The sequence below is a fragment of the Elephas maximus genome, chromosome 12 (assembly GCF_024166365.1).
Source record: "Elephas maximus indicus isolate mEleMax1 chromosome 12, mEleMax1 primary haplotype, whole genome shotgun sequence".
NCBI classification, from domain to species: Eukaryota; Metazoa; Chordata; class Mammalia; order Proboscidea; family Elephantidae; genus Elephas; species Elephas maximus.
This window is the reverse complement of record NC_064830.1, coordinates 60,758,646-60,779,726: the sequence shown is the minus strand read 5'-3', so window position 1 is coordinate 60,779,726 and position 21,081 is coordinate 60,758,646. Positions and strand designations below refer to the sequence as shown.

At 40.2% G+C, this 21,081-nt stretch overlaps 1 pseudogene; it reads right to left on the bottom strand.

Moving 5' to 3' along the window:
* The window catches only part of LOC126087472 (olfactory receptor 1361-like), a 36,981-nt pseudogene extending 25,423 nt beyond the window's left edge, over window positions 1-11,558 (bottom strand).
* Window positions 11,559-21,081: the final 9,523 nt, after the last annotated feature.

Below are 21,081 nucleotides of genomic sequence, written 5' to 3'. Positions count from 1 at the left end.
TTGTACAGATTTTTTTACATCTCTGGTAAGATTTATTCCTAAGATTTTAGAACCTGTTATACTGCCACAGCAGTCAAAACAGCCTGGTACTGGCACAACAACAGATACATGGACCAATGGAACAGAATTGAGAATCCAGACATAAATCCATCCACATATGAGTAATTGATATTCGAAAAAGGCCCCAAAACAGTTAAATGCAGAAAAGACAGCCTTTTTAAGAAATGCTACTGGCACAACTGGATATCCATCTGCAAAAAAAAAATGAAACAAGAACCATACCTCACTCCATGCACAAAAACTAACTCAAAATGGACCAAAGACCTAAATATAAAATCTAAAACAGTACAGATCATGGAAGAAAAAATAGGGACAACAGTAGGAGCCCTAATACATGTCATAAACAGTATACAAAACATTATAAAGAATGTAGAAGAAAAACTAGATAACTGGGAGCTCCTAAAAATCAAATACCTATGCTCATCCAAAGACTTCACCAAAAGAGTAAAAAGACTACCTACAGACTTGAAAAAAGTTTTTAGCTATGACATTTCTGATCAGAGCCTTATCTCTAAAACCTACATGATACTGCAAAAACTCAACTGCAAAAAGACAAATAACCCAATTAAAAAATGGGCAAAAGATACGAATAGACACTTCACTAAAGAAGACATTGAGGTAGCTAAAGGATATATGAGGAAATGTTCACGATCATTAGACATTAGAGAAATGCATATCAAAACTATAATGAGATTTCATCTCACTCCAACAAGGCTGGCATGAATCCAAAAAACACAAAATAATAAATGTTAGGCTGTGGAGAGGTTGGAACACTTCTACACTGTTGGTGGGAATGTCAAATGGTACAACCAGTTTGGAAATCGATTTGGTGCTTCCTGAAAAAGCTAGAGATAGAACTACCGTACGATCCAGGAATCCCGCTCCTTGGAATTTATCCTAGAGAAATAAGAGCCTTTACACGAACAGATATATGCACACCCATGTTTATTGCAGCACTGTTTACAATACCAAAAACATGGAAGCAACCATGGTGCCCATCAATGGATGAATGGATAAATAAATTGTGGTATATTCACACAATGGAATACTATGCATCGATAAAGAACAGTGAGGAATCTGTGAAGCATTTCATAACGTGGAGGAACCTAGAAGGCATTATGCTGAGTGAAATCAGTCAGTTACAAAAGGAGAAATATTATATAAGACCACTATTATAAGAACTTGAGAAATACTTTAAACTGAGAAGAAAACATTCTTTTTTAAAAAAAAAAATTTTTATTGTGCTTTAAGTAAAAGTTTAAAAATCAAGTCAGTCTCTCACACAAAAACCCATATATACCTTGCTACACATTCCCAATTACTCTCCCCCTAATGAGACAGCCTGCTCTCTCCCTCCACTCTCTCTTTTCGTATCTTTTTCGCCAGCTTCTAAGCCCCTCCACCCTCTCATCTCCCCTCCAGGCAGGAGATGCCAACATAGTCTCAAGTGTCCACATGATCCAAGAAGCTCACGCCTCACCAACATCCCTCTCCAACCCATTGTCCAGTCCAGTCCATGTCTGAAGAGTTGGCTTCGGGAATGGTTCCTGTCCTGGGGCAACAGAAGGTCTGGGGGCCGTGACCACCGGGGTCATTCCAGTCTCAGTCAGACCATTAAGTCTGGTCTTATGAGAATTTGGGGTCTGCATCCCACTGCTGTCCTGCTCCCTCAGGGGTTCTCTGTTGTGTTCCCTGTCAGGGCAGTCATCGGCTGTAGCTGGGCACCATCTAGTTCTTCTGGTCTCAGGGTGATGTAGTAGCTGGTTCATGTGGACCTTTCTGTTTCTTGGGCTCGTAATCACCTTGCGTCCTTGGTGTTCTTCATTCTCCTTTGATCCAGGTGGATTAAGACCAATTGAGGCATCTTAGATGGCTGCTTGCTAGCGTTTAAGACCCCAGGCGCAGCTCTACAAAGTGGGATGCAGAATGTTTTCTTAATAGATTTTATTATGCCAATTGACTTAGATGTCCCCTGAAACTGTGGTCCCCAGACCCCTGCCCCTGCTACACTGGCCTTCGAAGCATTCAGTTTATTCAGGAAACTTCTTTGCTTTTGGTTTAGTCCAATTGTGCTGACCTCCCCTGTACTGTGTGCTGTCTTTCCCTTCACCTAAAGTAGTTCTTATCTAATAATTAGTGAATACACCTCTCCCACCCTCCCTCCCTCCCGCCTCTCGTAACCACAAAAGAATGTTTTCTTCTCAGTTTAAACTATCTCTCAAGTTCTTATAATAGTGGTCTTTTACAATATTTGTCCTTTTGCAACTGACTGATTTCACTCAGCATAATGCCTTCCAGGTTCCACCATGTTATGAAATGTTTCACAGATTCCTCACTGTTCTTTATCGATGGGTAGTATTCCATTGTGTGAATATACCATAATTTATTTATCCATTCATCCATTGATGGGCACCTTGGTTGCTTCCATCTTTTTGCTATTGTAAACAGTGCTGCAATGAACATGGGTGTGCATATATCTGTCTGTGTAAAGGCTCTTATTTCTCTAGGATATATTCCAAGGAGTGGGATTACTGGATCATATGGTAGTTCTATCTCTAGCTTTTTAAGGAAATGCCAAATCAATTTCCAAAGTGGTTGTACCATTAGACATTCCCACCGGCAGTGTAGAAGTGTTCCAATCTCTCCACAGCCTCTCCAACATTGATTATTTTCTGTTTTTTGGATTCATGCCAGCCTTGTTGGAGTGAGATGAAATCTCATTGTAGTTTTGATCTGCATTTCTCTAATGGCTAATGATCGTGAACATTTCCTCATATATCTGTTAGCTACCTGAGTGTCTTCTTTAGTGAAGTGTCTATTCATATCTTTTGCCCATTTTTTAATTGGGTTATTTGTCTTTTCGCAGTTGAGTTTTTCCAGTATTATGTAGATTTTAGAGATCAGGCACTGATCAGAAATGTCATAGCTAAAAACTTTTTCCCAGTCTGTAGGTAGTATTTTTACTCTTTTGGTGAAGTCTTTGGATGAGCATAAGTGTTTGATTTTTAGGAGCTCCCAGTTATCTAGTTTTTCTTCTACATTCTTTATAATGTTTTGTATACTGTTTATGCCATGTATTAGGCCTCCTAACATTGTCCCTATTTTTTCTTCCATGATCTTTACCGTTTTAGATTTTATATTTAGGTCTTTGATCCATTTTGAGTTAGTTTTTGTGCGTGGAGTGAGGTATGGGTCTTGTTTCATTTTTTTGCAGATGCATATCCAGTTATGCCAGCATCATTTGTTAAAAAGATTGTCTTTTGCCCATTTAACTGTTTTGGGGCCTTTGTCAAGTATCAGCTGCTCATATGTGGATGGATTTATGTCCGGATTCTCAATTCTGTTCCATTGGTCCATGAATCTATTATTATTATTGTACCAGTACCAGGCTGTTTTGACTGCTGTGGTGGTATAATAGGTTCTAAAATCAGGTAAAGTAAGGCCTCCTACTTTGTTCTTCTTTTTCAGTTATGCCTTATTTATCCGGGGCCTCTTTCCCTTCCATATGAAATTGGTGATTTGTTTCTCCATCTCATTAAAGGACGTCCTTGGGATTTGGATCGGAATTGCATTAAATGTATAGATCGCTTTTGGTAGAATAGACATTTTTATAATGTTAAGTCTTCCTATCCATGAGCAAGGTATGTTATTGCACTTATGTAAGTCTCTTTTGGTTTCTTGCAGAAGCGTACTGTAGTTTTCTTTGTATAAGTCTTTTACATCTCTGGTAAGATTTATTCCTAAGTATTTTATCTTCTTGGGGGCTACTGTAAATGGCATTGATTTGGTGATTTCCTCTTCGATGTTCTTTTTGTTGGTGGAGAGGAATCCAACTGATTTTTGTATGTTTATCTTGTATCCTGATATTCTGCTGAACTCTTCTTTTAGTTTCAGTAGTTTTCTGGAGGATTCCTTAGGTTTTTCTGTGTATAGGATCATGTCATCTGCAAATAGAGATACTTTGACTTCTTCCTCACCAATCTGGATGCGCTTTATTTCTTTATCTAGGCTAATTGATCTGGCTAGGACTTCCAACACAATGTTGAATAAGAGCTGTGATAAAGGGCATCCTTGTCTGGTTCCTGATCTCAATGGGAATGTTTTGAGGCTCTCTCCATTTAGGGTATGTTGGCTGTTGGCTTTGTATAAATGCCCTTTATTATGTTGAGAAATTTTCCTTCTATTCCTATTTTGCTGAGAGTTTTTATCATGAATGAGTGTTGAACTTTGTCAAATGCCTTTTCTGCTTCAATTGATAAAATCACGTGATTCTTTTGTTTTATTTATGTGGTGGATTACATTAATTGCTTTTCTAATGTTGAACCATCCCTGCATACCTGGTATGAATGCCACTTGGTCATGGTGAATTATTTTTTTGATATGTTGTTCAGTTCCATTGGCTAGAATTTTGTTGAGGATTTTTGCATCTACATTCATGAGGGATATAGGTCTATAATTTTCTTTTCTTGTGGTGTCTTTACCTGGTTTTGGTATCAGGGATATGGTGGTTTCATAGAATGAATTTGGTAGTATTCCATCGTTTTCTATGCTCTGAAATAACTGTAGTAGTAGTGGTGTTAACTGTTCTCTGAAAGCTTGGTAGAATTCTGCAGTGAAGCCGTCCGGACCAGGGCTTTTTTTTGTTGGGAGTTTTTTGATTACCTTTTCAATCTCTTCTTTTGTTATGGGTCTATTTAGTTGTTCTACCTCTGTTTATGTTAGTTTAGGTAGGTAGTGTGTTTCCAGGAATTCATCCATTTCTTCTAGGTTTTCAAATTTGTTTGAGTATAGTTTTTCATAATAGTCTGATATGATTCTTTTAATTTCAGTTGGGTCTGTTGTAATATCGCCCATCTCATTTCTTATTCTGGTTATTTGCTTCCTCTCCTGTTTTTCTTTTGTCAGTGTGGCCAGTGGTTTATCAATTTTGTTGATTTTTTAAAAAAACCAGCTTTTGGTCTTGTTAATTCTTTCAATTGTTTTTCTGTTTTCTATTTCATTTACTTCAGCTCTAATATTTATTATTTGTTTTCTTCTGGTGCCTGTGGGTTTCTTTTGTTGCTCTCTTTCTATTTGTTCAAGTTGTAGGGATAATTCTTTCATTTTGGCCCTCCTTTTTGTATATGTGCATTTATTGATATAAATTGACCTCTGAGCATCACTTTTGCTGTGTCCCAAAGGTTTTGATAGGAAGTGTTTTCATTCTCATTGGATTCTATGAATTTCTTTATTCCATCCTTAGTGTCTTCTATATTCCAGTCTTTTTTGAGCAGGGTGTTGTTCAGTTTCCAAGTGTTTGATTTCTTTTCCAGTTATTGATTTCCACTTTTATGGCCTTATGATCAGAGAAGATGCTTTGTAATATTTCAGTGTTTTGGATTCTGCTAAGGCTTGCTTTATGACCTAATACGTGGTCTATTCTAGAGAATGTTCCATGTGCACTAGAAAAAAAAGTATAGTTGGTTGCCGTTGGGTGGAGTGTTGTATATATGTCTACAAGGTCAAGTTGGTTGATTGTGGCATTTAGATGTTCCGTGTCTTTATTGAGCTTCTTTCTGGATGTCCTGTCCTTCACCGAAAATGGTGTGTTAAAGTCTCCTACTATTATTGTGGAGCTGTCTATCTCACTTTTCAATGCTGATAGAGTTTGTTTTATGTATCTTGCAGCCCTATCATTGGGTGCATATATAATTAATATGGTTATATCTTCTTGGTGTATTGTCCCTTTAATCATGATATAGTGTCCTTCCTCATTCTTTCTGATGGATTTAACTTTAAAGTCTATTTTGTCAGAAATTAATATTGCAACTTCTGCTCTTTTTTGATTGTTGTTTGCTTGATATATTTTTTTCCATGCTTTGAGTTTTTGTTTGTTTGTGTCTCTAAGTCTAAGGTGTGTCTCTTGTAGGCAGCATATAGACAGATCTTGTTTTTTAATCCATTCTGCCACTCTCTGTCTCTTTATTGGTGCATTTAGTCCATTTACATTCAGGGTAATTATGGATAGGTTATGAATTTAGTGCTATCATTTTGATGTCTTTTTTTGTGTGTTGACAGCTTTTTTTTCCCACTTGATTTTATGTGCTGAATAGATTTTCTTTTTATATTGTCCTTTCCACATCTTTGTTGTTGTTGATTTTGTTTCTGCTGAGTCTGTATTTTTCCCTTAGATCTTATTTTGATGAGTAGGATAGTTTGTCTGCTTTGTGGTTACCTTATTATTTACCCCTATTTTTCTAAATTTATAACTAAATTTTATTTCTTTGTATCGCCATGTCTTCCTCTCCATATGGAAGGTATATGATTACATTTCTTAATCCCTCTTTATTATTTTAATGTTGTCTTCTTTTACATAATAACATCGCTGTTACCCTGTGTTGGGCTTTTTTTTTTTTTGGATTTCCCTATCTGGGTTGACTTCTGGTTGCTCTGTCCAGTGTTCTAGTCTTGGTTAAATACCTGATATTATTGATTTTCTAACCAAAGAACTCCCTTTAGTATTTCTTGTAGTTTTGGTTTGGTTTTTACAAATTCCCTCAACTTGTGTTTATCTGGAAATGTCTTAATTTCACCTTCATATTTAAGAGATGGTTTTGATGGATATATGATTCTTGGCAGGCAATTTTTTTTCCTTCAATTTTTTAAATATGTTATCCCTTTGCCTTCTTGCCTGCATGGTTTTTGCCGAGTAGTCTGAGCTTATTCTTCTTGGCTCTCCCTTGTAGGTGACTGTTCTTTTATCCCTCCCTGCTCTTATAATTGTCTCCTTACCTTTGGTTTTGGCAAGCTTGATTTTAATATGTCTTGGTGACTGAAGAAAACATTCTTTTGTGGTTACGAGAGTGGGGAGGGAGGTAGGGTGGGAGGGGGGCATTCACTAATTAGATAGTAGATAAGAACTACTTTAGGTGAGGGGAAAGACAGCACACAATACAGGGGAGGTCAGCACAATTGGACTAAACCAAAAGCAAAGAAGTTTCCTGAATAAACTGAATGCTTTGAAGGCCAGCGTAGCAGGGGCGGGGCTCTGGGGACCATGGTTTCAGGGCATATCTAAGTCAATTGGCATAATAAAACCTATTAAGAAAACATTCTGCATCCCACTTTGTAGAGCTGCGCCTGGGGTCTTAAACGCTAGCAAGCAGCCATCTAAGATGCATCAGTAAGTCTCAACTTCCTGGATCAAAGGAGAATGAAGAGCACCAAGGACACAAGGTGATTACGAGCCCAAGAGACAGAAAGGGCCACATGACCCAGAGACTACATCGTCCTGAGACCAGAAGAACTAGATGGTGCCTGGCTACAACCAATGAAAGCCCTGACAGGGAAAGAGAACCCCTGAGGGAGCAGGACAGCAGTGGGATGCAGACCCCAAATTCTCATAAAAAGACCAGACTTAATGGTCCGACTGAGACTGGAATGACCCCAGTGGTCACGGCCCCTGGACATTCTGTTGCCCCAGGACAGGAGCTATTCCCGAAGCCAAGTCTTCAGACATGGATTGGACTGGACAATGGGTTGGAGAGGGATTCTGGTGAGGAGTGAGCTTCTTGGATCAGGTGGACACTTGAGACTATGTTGATGTCTCCTGCCTGGAGGAGAGATGAGAAGGTGAAGGGGGTTAGAAGCTGGTGAAATGGACACGAAAAGAGAGAGTGGAGGGAGAGAACGGGCTGTCTCATTAGGGGGAGAGTAATTGGGAGTGTGTAGGAAGGTATATATGGGTTTTTGTGTGAGAGACTGACTTGATTTTTAAACTTTCACTTAGAACACAATAAAAATTATTTAAAAAAAAAAAGATACAACAAATCAAGCTCCAGGGTGGACCCCATTGCAAAGTAAATAACCTCGTGGCCAAGACAAGATCTGTTCACCATACATACATGCCCATTTTCCAACACTTAGTCCTGATGCTATTCCTACTGGGCTCACTGACTCTTGTATATTTCACACTGCAAAGCACACAGGCAAATACACAATCCAACTCTATGACTCTATGTGTCTCTCTTACATTTCCCAGTTCCATCCCCAACAAGTTAATTGCTCCTAAAGAGACCAGAGAAACAGCTTATTATTACTGGGTTTATCACAATCTCCAGTTGATGGATTCATGACTCCTACTATTGCTTCATGGATCTGCAAGGATTAGGAAAAGGGAATTTCTAAACTTTACTCCTTAGTAAAATAGTATTAACATCTCCACTGCTATAGTCTTACCTAGTCGTCTCTCAGTTTGTGGTACTGTAGTGGCTTGCATGTTGCTGTGATGCTGGATCAAAAACTACAGCCTTCAGTATGGATTACACCTCAACACAAAGAAAACAAAATCCTCATTAATAGGCCAATAAGCAACATCAAGATAAACTGAGAAAATATTGAAGTAGTCAAGGATTTTATTTTACTTGAATCCACAGTCCACACCCAAGGAAGCAGCAGTCAAGAAATCAAATAACTTACTGCATTGGGCAAATATGCTGCAAAAGACCTCTTTAAAGTCGTTAAAAAGCAAAAATGTCATCTTGAGGACTAAAGTGCACCTGACTGAGGCAATGGTATTTTCAATTGCCGCATACGCTTGCAAATTCTGGGCATTGAATAAGGAAGAACAAAGAAGAATTGATGCCTTTAATTATGCTGGGGAAGAATATTGAATATATCATAGACTGCTAGAAGAACAAACAAATCTGTCTTGGAGGAAGTACGGCCAGAATACTCGTTAGAAGTGAGGATGGAAAGACTTAGTCTCACATACTTTGGATGTGTTATCAGGAGGGACAGGCCCCTGGAGAAGGACTTCACACTTCGTAAAGTAGAGGGTCAGCAGAAAAGAAGATCCTCCACAAGATGGATTGACTCAGTGGCTGGAACAATAGCGAAGAATGGATAGTGCAGAACTGGGCAATGTTTTGTTCTGTTGTACATAGGGTAGATATGAGTTGGAACCAACTCGACAATACCTAACAATATAACAACAGTAATATAGCCTTACCTGGGAGAAGCGGGTACCATCACTATGAAGGGGCCAGTGCTCCACTATATCCTAAACATGGGAAAGTTTTGGAAATAAAGGCAAATCCTGAGTAAGTGAAGACAGGAGGCTCATGGCCTTGGCCCTTTGTGCAGGAAGAATGTTTGGGGCAATCACAGAGCAGGCATTTACAAGAGCCTCCATGGCCACTGGGACCAGATTCCTTGAGAGCCTCATTACGGATAAGCAAAAAGTAATTGTACCATCTACTTCCTAGTCCCTTTGGATACAAGAATGATAACAAAGAATATTAGGTAGCTCCTTGTAGCACAGTGGTTAAGAGCTCGGCTGCTAAACAAAAGGTCAGCAGTTTGAATCTACCAGCCACTCCTTAGAAACCCTATGGGGCAGTTCTACTCTTTCCTATAGGGTTGCTATAAGTCAGAGTCAACTTGACAGCAATGGGCTTGAGCCTCAGTCAGAACTTGGAGATAAAGCAACCTGGGTGGACACAATTCCCAGATAAAACTCTCTGGGGCCTCAAATATCATCACCTTGCTGATCTGGGCTTATGTTTATAGGTTTGGAAATTCCATTATTAAGATATTTTTCTGCTTGCTTTCTTAGCTCAGAAACTGAGAGAATTACAGTGTTATCTCTGTAAACCTGTTTTCTTCTCATGTCTGGTCATCTACTGCATGGACTCAGTGATGCCTTTGCCAATGGGAATGCTGAGGTGCATTATAAAGTTGTCCTTACTCCTTAAAGCATTTGGTGTGAAGGATAATTTGTGTGTAATGGGTAGAGTGAAGAAGGAGAAATATCAGTAAGTGCATGGGATGCCGTGATTGAGGAACCCCAGGCTTGTGGAGTAGATTTATCTTGGGATGTCCTCCCAACTCACAATAAATCACCCTATTCAGAAAGTGTCCTCTAATCCATAGATTCACAAGTGTATTTCTCCTTTCAAGGACCTATATTCTTATAGAAGACCCCCCAAGGTACAAACAACTGCAAGAGAAGTTTGAACAGATCAAGCAATTCCATTGGGGTGGGTGGAGAAAAGTAAAGAAAGACGCAAGTTTTAAACACAAATAGGTACATTTCAGGAAAGGGAGGTCAGTTTGGGGAAGGAGGCTTGTGAAGATATTACAGGCAGAAGGAAGTTAGTGTGGCCATCAGGGAACCTAGTCTATTGGAAAAGGAGCAATCAAGTTTGAGTGGACTTAGAGTGTACAGATTAGAGCAGGGAAAGAAAGGCATGGAGCAAACAACAGATCATAACGTCTGTCTTAGTCATCTAGTGCTGCCATAACAGAAATACCACAAGTGGATGGCTTTAACAAAGAGTAATTTATTTCTTCATAGTAAAGTAGCCTAAAAGTCCAAATTCAAGGCATCAGTTCCAGGGGAAGGCTTTCTCTCTCTGTCAGCTCTGGAAGAAGGTCCTTGTCCTCAATCTTCCCATGATCAAGGAGATTCACAGGAATAGGGACTCCAGGTCCAAAGGAGGCACTCTGCCCCTGGTGCTGCTTTCTTGGTGGTACGAGGTCCCCAACTCTCTGCTTGCTTCCCTTTCCTTTTTATCTCTTGAGAGATAAAAGGTGGTGCAGGCCACACCCCAGGGAAACTCCCTTTACATCGGATCAGGGATGCGACCTGGGTAAGGGTGGTGTTACATTCCCACCCTAATCATCTTAACATAAAACTACAATCACAAAATGGAGGACAACCACACAATACTGGGAATCATGACCTAACAAAGTTGATATGAATCCTCTGCAAAGACTTCCCCTGCTCTGCTGCATTCTCTGCCCCTCTTGCAGCCCACCAAGCCACAACTTCTAACTGTGGTTTGGCCTGGCCATGCTGACCATAAAGATGAGTACCCTACAGCCTTCCTCGAAAGAGTTTATAGAGCCTTTAGACAATATACTGATCAGAATCCAGAGGACACAGGAAATGCTCACATGGTCAATAGTATTTTTATAAGACAGAAAAAACAGCCTTCCTCAAAAGAGTTTATAGAGCCTTTAGACAATATACTGATCAGAATCCAGAGGACCCAGCAAATGCTCACATGGTCAATAGTATTTTTATAAGACAGTGTGCCCCGGATATTGGGAACGAACTTCGCAAGATAGAGGGAGGAGTAACTATGAGTATCAAACACCTAGTCGAGTTGGCATTCAAGGTCTATAACAACAGGGAAGAAGACAAAGGCAGGAAGTGCCAGGTTGCCCTACCGGCAACAGCAGCAACAGTACAAAAATGGTATAGGCCCCCTGGGAGGAAAAGACCCATGGACCCTAGCAAGGCAGGGCCCTGACCCCCGCTGGGAGCGAACCAGTGTGCATACTGTGAGCAAGAGGGCCACTGGGAAAGAAAGTGTCCCAAGAGAAAGAGTGAGTACAGAGTAACTCAATACCAGACCTTTCTGGTTGGTAATACCAGTGCATCGGTCCAATCTGTTGCCATTCCAGATCTGGCCACCCCTCTTCCCACTCTGTGCCTGGGAGACTCCATCCATCATGACTGCATCCAGATGGTGGGCCTGGTCCATGCCAGCTGTCCAGACCCACAAAATCAGCCTCTAGCAGATACCAGTTTAGAGATCTTCATAGGTGGGAGTAGCTTTGTCAAGGGTGCCCAACGAACAGTGGGCTACGCAGTTGTCAACCACACCAAGGTCCTCGAGGCAAACACTTTCCCAAATGGAACATCGGTGCAAAAAGCCGAGCTGGTTGCAGAGATCCAGGCCTTGTGGCTGGCCAAGTCCAAGCAAGTGACCACTTATATAGATTCGGAGTACATGTTGTCAGTTTTATGTGTATATGCGACTTTGTGGAAGCAAAGAGAGCTTTTAAATTGGGTCGGTAAAGAAATCAAACACAGCCAACAGATTTTACAACTCCTTGATGCAGTGTCACTCCCCACCGCTCTGGCTGTGGTACACTGCAAAGGACATCAACAGAAAGATACGGTAGTGGCCCAAGGCCACCAAACGGCCAACTTAGAGGCCAAGTGGGCAGCTAGAACCATGACCCTAGCAGCAGTGACTGATTCTAGCTTGCCACAAGCTACAGAAGACCTTTATAGTTGCAAAAATAGGGGCCGGACAGGGAAGAAACAACTGAAGAGGCTTGGGAGAGTAAAAGGTTAGAGAACAAGAAGAATGAAGACAAATGGAGAAAAAGAAAAGGCAAAGAAGAAAAGAAAGATAAGAAGTGGAATAGCTAGAGAAGGAAGAAAAAATAAGGAAGTGAAAGAAAGGTGAGAAGGAGGTAGAAAAGTAGAGAAGAAAGGGAGGGATGGCTCCAGACCGGACTGTCCTAGGTTTCCAGGAAAAAACCTAAATGTAAATATATTAATTTATTCTGCTACTGGATCAGGTTTTGGAGTTTTGTGAGCAACTGGCTCTGCACTGCTTGTCACTCTCTATGGTCCCTCTCAATATTAAAGACCACTACTTAAAAAAAAAGAGAGAGAGAGACAGCAAAATCTTCTTGGCAGCGTTAAGAGGAGACTGAGCACCAAAAATATGTTCCAGAAAAAGATTGCAAGAAAAAGGTTAACCAGACTATTGAAGCCCACCAGGCCAAACCTTGCAAGAAGACCAAATTAGCAGGGGCTAAGACCTTTCCCTTGGCTCTGTTCAGGACTAGGGTTGCACCTCAAACCAAACTTAAGGTAAGCCTTTTTGAGCTTATGTATGGGTGTACCATCCTCCATAACTTGTGGGTGGGTCCCAAAGATACCTTAGAGGCTAGAGACACGCACAAAGCTAGCTCACTATTAAACAATATTTGTATTCTGTGGCAAGGGTGCTTGACTCTCTTTACAGGTAACTGACATGATAGACACTTCCACAACCTGAAGCCTCTCTCTCCATGTCAGGACCTGGAGCACTATAGACCCGGTAGGAGAACAAACCCCTGGCACTACAATCGAGATTGCCAAAAAGGAAGCATGGATCCACAACTGTTGCATGGAGCCGACCCCTACTCACGATACTGACCAACAAGCCCAGCAGAACAGTAAGAATTGGCAAGACAGTAATAATTGAAAAAGTCAGGCTTCAGAAGATTTAAAGTAATATACGATTGTACCAGCTGATTGTCATCCCCTGGCAATCGTATGATTTGTTATTCATGACTCTGTTCAAGTTTACCACCTTATATCCTGCTTGTTTATTTCCTGTGTCTCTCTAGAATAAAAACAGGGCCCCCAGAATGGCAGGATAATTATCTCATAAACACCTCAAATGCTCTCCATTTAAAAGATCACTAAGTCTGCTTCACCCCTACCCGCCGCCCCCCCCCCAACCAGAACTAAAGACAATGTAGAGGCAGTCCTGGTCCAGGTGCCTCCACCTACTAAAAACACCTCTAGATTCCCCATACAATGGGTCACCCCCTGGGCCCATCTTTGATTAATCACAATAGGGACTTTGTTCAACAGACTATCCAAGGTATCACTGATTCCACTGCTAAAACCCCAGACAATTGGAATGAGACAACTTATCTCCGGATGAATCTGACCAACCAAGTCTATTACATGGAGATACCTACTGAGAAAAGATATCCAAAAATTTCCCAAGAACTTTTTATTTGCTCCTTGACTATTGCTTGCCCAACAACATGGGGCCTGTACCCCCAGACACACTCATTTACCTCCAAAACACATTTACAATGCTACAAGAAAAAAATACCAAAGCCCCAAGTGCCGAGTATGCTAACCTGGGCTTTGTGGTCCCCTGGCCCCAAACTTGTGGAGCGACACTTGGCTTCAATGAGCTAGTGCCACCTCGGTGGCTGTGCCATCACTGAATCTTCCTGTGCCCCATAGATGTGTCTGAGTATATGGGTCTGACTCATGCCTGGGTGGCCTCAGCCTGGCTTGTTGTTGTCCTGGCTGTAGATGTACAGCTTCTTACGTTGGCCCTGTCACAACCACTGGTCAGTGTTCCCTAGGATTTGTTTCTCTCAGGCACCAGTGCCTACATGTACTGGGTCTCCAGCAGAGCCTCAGGTTGTAGACTAAAGAGGGCACTGGGCTTAGCCCTAACTGGGACAGGTTCAGTAATAGGGCTCCTGGCCCCTTGTTGAGGACTCGAGTCCCTCCATAATAAATGGCTACACAGGTTCAACCAAGGCCCAACTTCACAAGATATCTGAGACATAGTAAAGGCAGCAATTCTGAACTTAACATGCTGTCTTCCCCTTCCGAGATCCTTGGCCATGGTGGTCCTGTTGCTTGTATTCAGGCCTTGTTTGTTTAGCCTTTTAGTAAAGTTTGTGTCTTCCAGGCTTCAAAAGTTCAAACAGCAGATGACGCTGCAACAAGAATAGCACCCCATCTCCCCCGAGCAGGTTCCAGCTAGAGCTCAGTTCTACACCAGCACCCCTAGCCAGCAAGAAGAAGCTACAAAAGATGAGACTTTCAGCCCTAAACCCCTTTCGAGATTAAAAGGAACCTGTTAGTGGGGGAATTGAAGATTTCACCAAGACTTTCCCCGCTCCGCCACATTCCCCACACCCCTCGCAGCCTGCCAAGAGACAACTTCTAACTAGAGTTTGGCCCAACCATGCTGCGGCCCTGACCACAGTTTGAATTTGGTGCCAGAACCCTACGTATGCATGAACCAAGATTTTGGTGCGTGCACAGGACCTGCAGAGCTGTGTCCTCAATCTGTCCTTGAACCTGAACATCACCGATATGATTCAACATCCAGACCTCCAAATGTGGACAAGGGAGGGCTAAGGGCAGAGAGTTCCAGGCACCAAACCCAACCCCCAGAAGCCATTGGAAATAAAAAGCTCCCCAAACCCCTCAGACAGCGAGCACATGGCCTTATGGTCCCTAGACCCCACATTGCTCCTTGTCTACGCAGAAAATAAATTTCCACTTTCTGTTTCCCTTGCAACTGGTGGTATGAAGTTGGTCTTATTTCAATCAGCTAATAGGACAGGACAAGAACCCTCATTCCATTACAGATACAGACATTTTTGGGGTGACATAATTCAATCCATGACAACATCCCTGAAAGGTGGGTGATCGTGCAATTTGGTTTGCCTGGCAAGTCTGATTTTACCTCTAATTATTGATAAGCCTCCTTTTACTCAATCATTGTTTGCATGGTAAATTATATAGTAACCCTACAATAAACCATGTTAAAATGTTTGGATTTTATCCTGGAATCAGAGGGAAAGCCTTCAAAGTTTGCAATCCCAGGAAGGATATGATATGATTTCGTCGTAGAAAGATCCCCGTGACTGTAGTGTGGTAAGTGGATTCAGAGAAGGGAAACTCTGAGGCAGGGAGACAAATATTAAGTATTGTCATAGTTCAGTAAGGTGTGCGACCCTCAATGATGGCAAACATGGAGAATAAGGAATATCATGAGGGATGCTGAGGAGGTAGAATACAGAGAATTTAGTGGCTGATTGGCTACGTGGGCTGAGAGAGAGTGTAGAGTGATAGCCAACATGGTGGCACCATCAATTTGAGACAGGTCTGGGGTCCTGAGGTAAAATTAACCCTCTTGTGAACAAAGGCTGTAAAAAAAATTCCAAAGCAAACAAGATATGGCGTAGGCCGACACGAGGAAACCAGTACCTCAACCTGAGGCTAAATTCTAAGTGATAACCATTTAGATTTCCCTTAACTCTTCCTCTTAGGATTGTTTTTCAGGTGAACCAACTGAAACCAGAACCCTCACAGGAGCAGAAACAATTTTGATTGACCTCTGGAAGTCCCCATCCCATAATGAGTCCTGCCTAGAAACCAAAAGACTCAGGCAAGGAAGTAAAATCACTAGATTTACGTCATCTATTAAACTATGCCTTTTTAAATCCACTTGACTCTTAGTTATTCTTAACAAGAGAACGAGCGGTGGGCCCTTTGCGTTTGGTAACAAATTGTGATAGGCAATGCAGGCCGGAGAGAAGTATGAGTTGTGTTTGCACATGTGGGCTGGCTTGTGGTGCTGATGTAGGCAGCAGGAAATGGTGGGTGTGAAGTTGTATAAGACATGCAGATAGAGTTGTCCAAGAGGTGGGTATTATGGGTCTACACTGAAGGGGAGTCTGATGGATATGGATTTAGATGTCACCATATCCAGTTCAATTACAGACACCAAAATGAATGTAACTGTCCAGGGAAAGAATGTAGAGTGAGATGGAAGAAGTCCAAGAACAAAAGTCAGAAGGACATGACATATATAGGGATGATAGATGAGGAGGTGACAAAATAAATGAGGCAAGGACACAGGGAGCAAGGAGAAAATAGTTGTTAAGACTCTTAACAGACTTGTGAGTTTTAAAAAGAAATTAATGGTAAACAATACCAAATGCATGAGAAACGAAGTAAGATTAATGGATTATTTTCAGGTAAAATAATAAATGATGTTTTCAGTAAATAGTGATTTGGCAAATAGACCAGGTCCCGGTACCTAAACTCTGACCAGGCAGCATAATGTAGCTTTTCTTTTTCATTGTAGTTGTCTTAGCTTCTTAGTGTTGCTATAACAGAAATACTAAAACAGATTTTTTTTTCTCACAGTTTAGGCAGCTACAAGTGTGGATTCAGGGTGCCAGCTCTAAGGGAAGGCTTCTGGTCTGTTGGCTCTGGGGGGAAGTCTTTGTCTTTTTACTTCTGTTCCTCCATTCTTTGAGGATCTTCATGTGGCATTGCATTTATCTTCCCCCCATCTGTGCTTGCTTGCTACTGTTCCTAATCTGCTCTTTTTACATCTCAAAAGTGATTGGCTTAAAACACACCCTACGCTGATATGGCTTCATCAACGTAACAGTGAAGGCCCTTTTCCCAAATAGGATCCCATCCACAGGTATTGGGTTAAGATTTACAACACGTATTTTTAAGGACACAATTCAGTCCATAACAGTGGCCATGCAGTTGTTGTTACTGATGTTAAAATGTTGCCTCAGCTTGGGTTCTCCAAAAGCACATGCTAAAGTGGTGTTTGGGGTACAAGATGTTTACCAGAAATCAACACCTGTGGAAGAAGGAGGTGGAAGCAAGATTGTGGGATGAGAAGCATGAAACTCCAATGCAGGCTCCAGACAACCGTGGTTTCTCTTGGAAGTGTATGTCCATGTAATCCTTATTCTCTCATAGACACAGAAATCATGCTGTAAAACACCCTTAAAGGTATATCTTGGAGTTCTTTCCATATAAGAATGTAAAAATCTGGATTCTCTTTAATGGGTATATTGGATTCCCTTATAAGAATGAATCATAATCTATTTATTGGTTCCCTTTTTTTTTTTTTAGATAGTTTTTTTTTTTTTTTTTAGATGGATATTTGAGCTCTTTCAGGTGTTACGTCTGTGTATGTTTACAACAATAAACATTCTTGTACGTGTATTTTGGCATAGTTTTGCAAGAATAATTTACCAGATATTGCAAAGTATTATAAAGCCTCTCCCTCCAAAAAAATCTCCTAAAAGCAAAAAGGCCCAGCACTGGCACAATAACAAAAACTCAAATCAATGTAGCAGAACGGAAAGCTAAAAACATATCTATATCTATATAACTGGCGTAGTGGTTAAGTGCTACGGCTGCTAACCAAAAGGTCAGCAGTTCAAATCCACCACGCACTCCTTGGAAACTCTATGGGGCAGTTCTACTCTGTCCTATAGGGTCGCTATGAGTCGGAATTGACTCGATGGCACTGGGTTTGGTTTTTTTTTTTTTTTTTGGTTTGTATCTTTCTATCTGTATCTCCCTATATATTGAGCCGTGGTGGTGCAGTGTGTTGGCAGTTCAAATCCATCGGCCATTCCTTGGAAACCCTATAGGGCAGTTCTATTCTGACCTATGAGGTCGCTATGAGTAGAAATTGACTTGATGGCAACAGGCTTGGTTTTTCTACATATACAGATACACATGAATTTACAGAGTTGTTCAGAGGATGTACTTGGTCATGGAGTTGGATATGTCACAGTCCTGGCTCCATCGTGACCTTACTGCAGGACCTTGGCAAATCACTGACTCTCTCTAAACCTGGGATATCTTCAGTGGGGATGATAATGATACTTACCTCATTCCTGTGATTATTAAAACAGATAGATACCTTAGAGAAAGGACCTGGTCAACTGCCTGGAACATAATAAGTTCTCAACACATATTCAACATAATAGCATTTTGCAGTTGTTAAGAGTAGTGTTACAAATCACTGAGTACAGGGAAGGTAATTAAAAATGAACTGAGAGAGATAACTTGATCAACATTTGAGAAGATGGAATTATATTGATTGTAGATTTATTAAAAAGTTAAATGTAAAAACTAAAAGCTAGAAGAAAATATAGCTGAAGATTTAAATAATTACAGAATAGGAAGAGAAGATAAACCATAAGAGAAGTGGGAGAAACCAAAAAAGAAATGGTTGCTAGTGGTGATCACATAAAAATTTAATTATTTTATATACCCAAAAAACCATTAACAAGACCAAAAGGCCAAGTATAAACTGGTAGAAGCATTTTGCATCATTTGTGAAAAGATGTCTGATATACTCAATAAATATTATTTAACAATTTATTATCGAATCAATATTTTATAAACTCATAAGTAATAATTCAAGAGAAAAACCATTGAAGGATAAGATGGACAATTTAAAAGAATAAGTGAAAAGGTTTGTTCTCGTTAGCAAAAAGAGAGGAAATACAAATTGAAGCATGAATACAATTTGAAACAATTCAGTATTGTTTTATTTAATAAATTGGCAAAACATTAAAATGCTGGGGCTGATGAGAGTGTGGTGAGAAGGCAATCTCACATCTTGTTGTTAGGAAATAATTTGATAAAAATGTTCTGGAACCTGTGAGTACGGTACTATTAAAAAAACTACGTATAACCAAAAGGTCAACAATTACTCTAAATCGAAGATGTGAAGATAAGGGGGAGAGAAACTAGAGCACTGGAAATGGAACACAACTGAGAGAATGCTGATACACTGTGAAAAATGTAATGTCACTGAACTATTTGTATAGAAATTGTCAAATGGGGACCTAATTTACTGTGTAAACTTTCACCAAAAACACAATAAAATACTCAAAAAAAAAAGTTCTGATAGGCAGTTGGTAATACATATTAAAATGTCAACTATCATCCCAAATTCCTTTTTGAGGAATTTATCCTTAGGAAATAAAAGACATCTACAGAAATATATTTACAAAGTTGCCTATTGAGATATTTATGTATAAGAGTAAAAAATCAAAGTAAATGAACAAAATACAATTGAATTTGTAGAGCCCTGTTTGCACAGGGGTTAAGTGCTTGGCCATTGTCACGGATTGAATTATGTCCCCCCCCCACAAAAAAAAAATTTTTTTATTGTCACGGATTGAATTATGTCCCCCCCCCACAAAAAAAAAATTTTTTTTTAACCCCTGTGCAAACAGGGCTCTACAAATTCAATTGTATTTTGTTCATTTACTTTGATTTTTTACTCTTATACATAAATATCTCAATAGGCAACTTTGTAAATATATTTCTGTAGATGTCTTTTATTTCCTAAGGATAAATTCCTCAAAAAGGAATTTGGGATGATAGTTGACATTTTAATATGTATTACCAACTGCCTATCAGAACTTTTTTTTTTGAGTATTTTATTGTGTTTTTGGTGAAAGTTTACACAGTAAATTAGGTCCCCATTGTGTGTATTAACTTGGTTAGGCGATGATTCCCAGTATTCTGTGGTTGTCCTCCATATTGTGATTGTAATTTTATGTTAAAAAGGATTAGGGTGGGACTGGGTAATGCCCTTACCAGGTCACATCCCTTATGTAAAGGGAGTTACCCTGGAGTGTGGTCTCTGAAGAGATAAAACGAAAGGGAAGCTAGCAGAGAGTTGGGGACCTTATACCACCAAGAAAGCAGTGCCAGGAGCAGAGCACATCCTTTGGACCTGAGGTTCCGGCCCTGAGATGCTCCCAGACTAAGGGAAGACTGATGACAAGGACCTTCCTCCAGAGCTGACAGAGAAAGAAAGCCTTCCCCTGGAGCCGACGCCCTGAATTAGGAGTTGTAGCCTACTAGACAGAGTGAGAATAAATTTCTCTTTGCTAAAGCCATCCACTTAACTAAGACAGCCACTAACCCAAATGTCGATGGTTCTGCCATTTGAATCCACCAGCGTTTCAGCGGGAGATGTGGGAGTCACCTTCTGAGTGATTACTCACAGGAATCCCTGAGGGGCAGTTATACTCTGTCAGATAAAGTGGCTAGGAGTCTGAATAGACTCCCCAGAAATGGGTTTTCTAAGAACATTTTAGGATTTTATGTTACATGAATTAATGATAAAACAAGATACAAAACGTAGATGTTCATGGGAAACAAGACCAAGGATACTCAGATAAAATTGATTTTTTAAACTAGAAAATTATTAGAATTGATTGTGAATCCAAGAACTGATTCAGAAGAAATAAATGGTACAAGCCTCTACAAAAAGCAATCAAGAAAAATATGAATAAAGTTAAAAACAAGAAGAATAGTAATAAATACAAAAAGATTGTTAAACATATATAGAAATACTAGACACAATCACGTTAATATATTTGAAAACCTAGTGAAGTAGATGATTTTCTGTAAAAATGTAAAGGCAGCCAAAACTAACATACATGAAATAAAAAGCAATATAGTTCACTAAGTGAGGGAGACATTTAAAAACATTACTGTCTTCTCTCATCCACATACAAACTAAAGGCTGGTGATTTCTTTCAAGGAACAGGCACTTTCTATCATATTATGAAGAATTTTTGGATATGTAGACTAAATATTGAAAACACTCCCATGCTTTCTTCAAGGCAAACATTAAGCAAATCTGACAAGTATGAAAAAGAAGATCATACGTTAAACTCAGAAACAGCCTCGGATGCTGAATCCTGCCAGTTTGCGCACAAGCTGTCACCCTGACCCATCTCTGAAATGAGAAGGTAAGGAAAACCCAGAGCATCCTGTTCAGTGGTGGTTTACCCAGTTTCAAATATTTCTCAATTTTTTATTTCCCATGATTGTTTTAAAAGTAAATT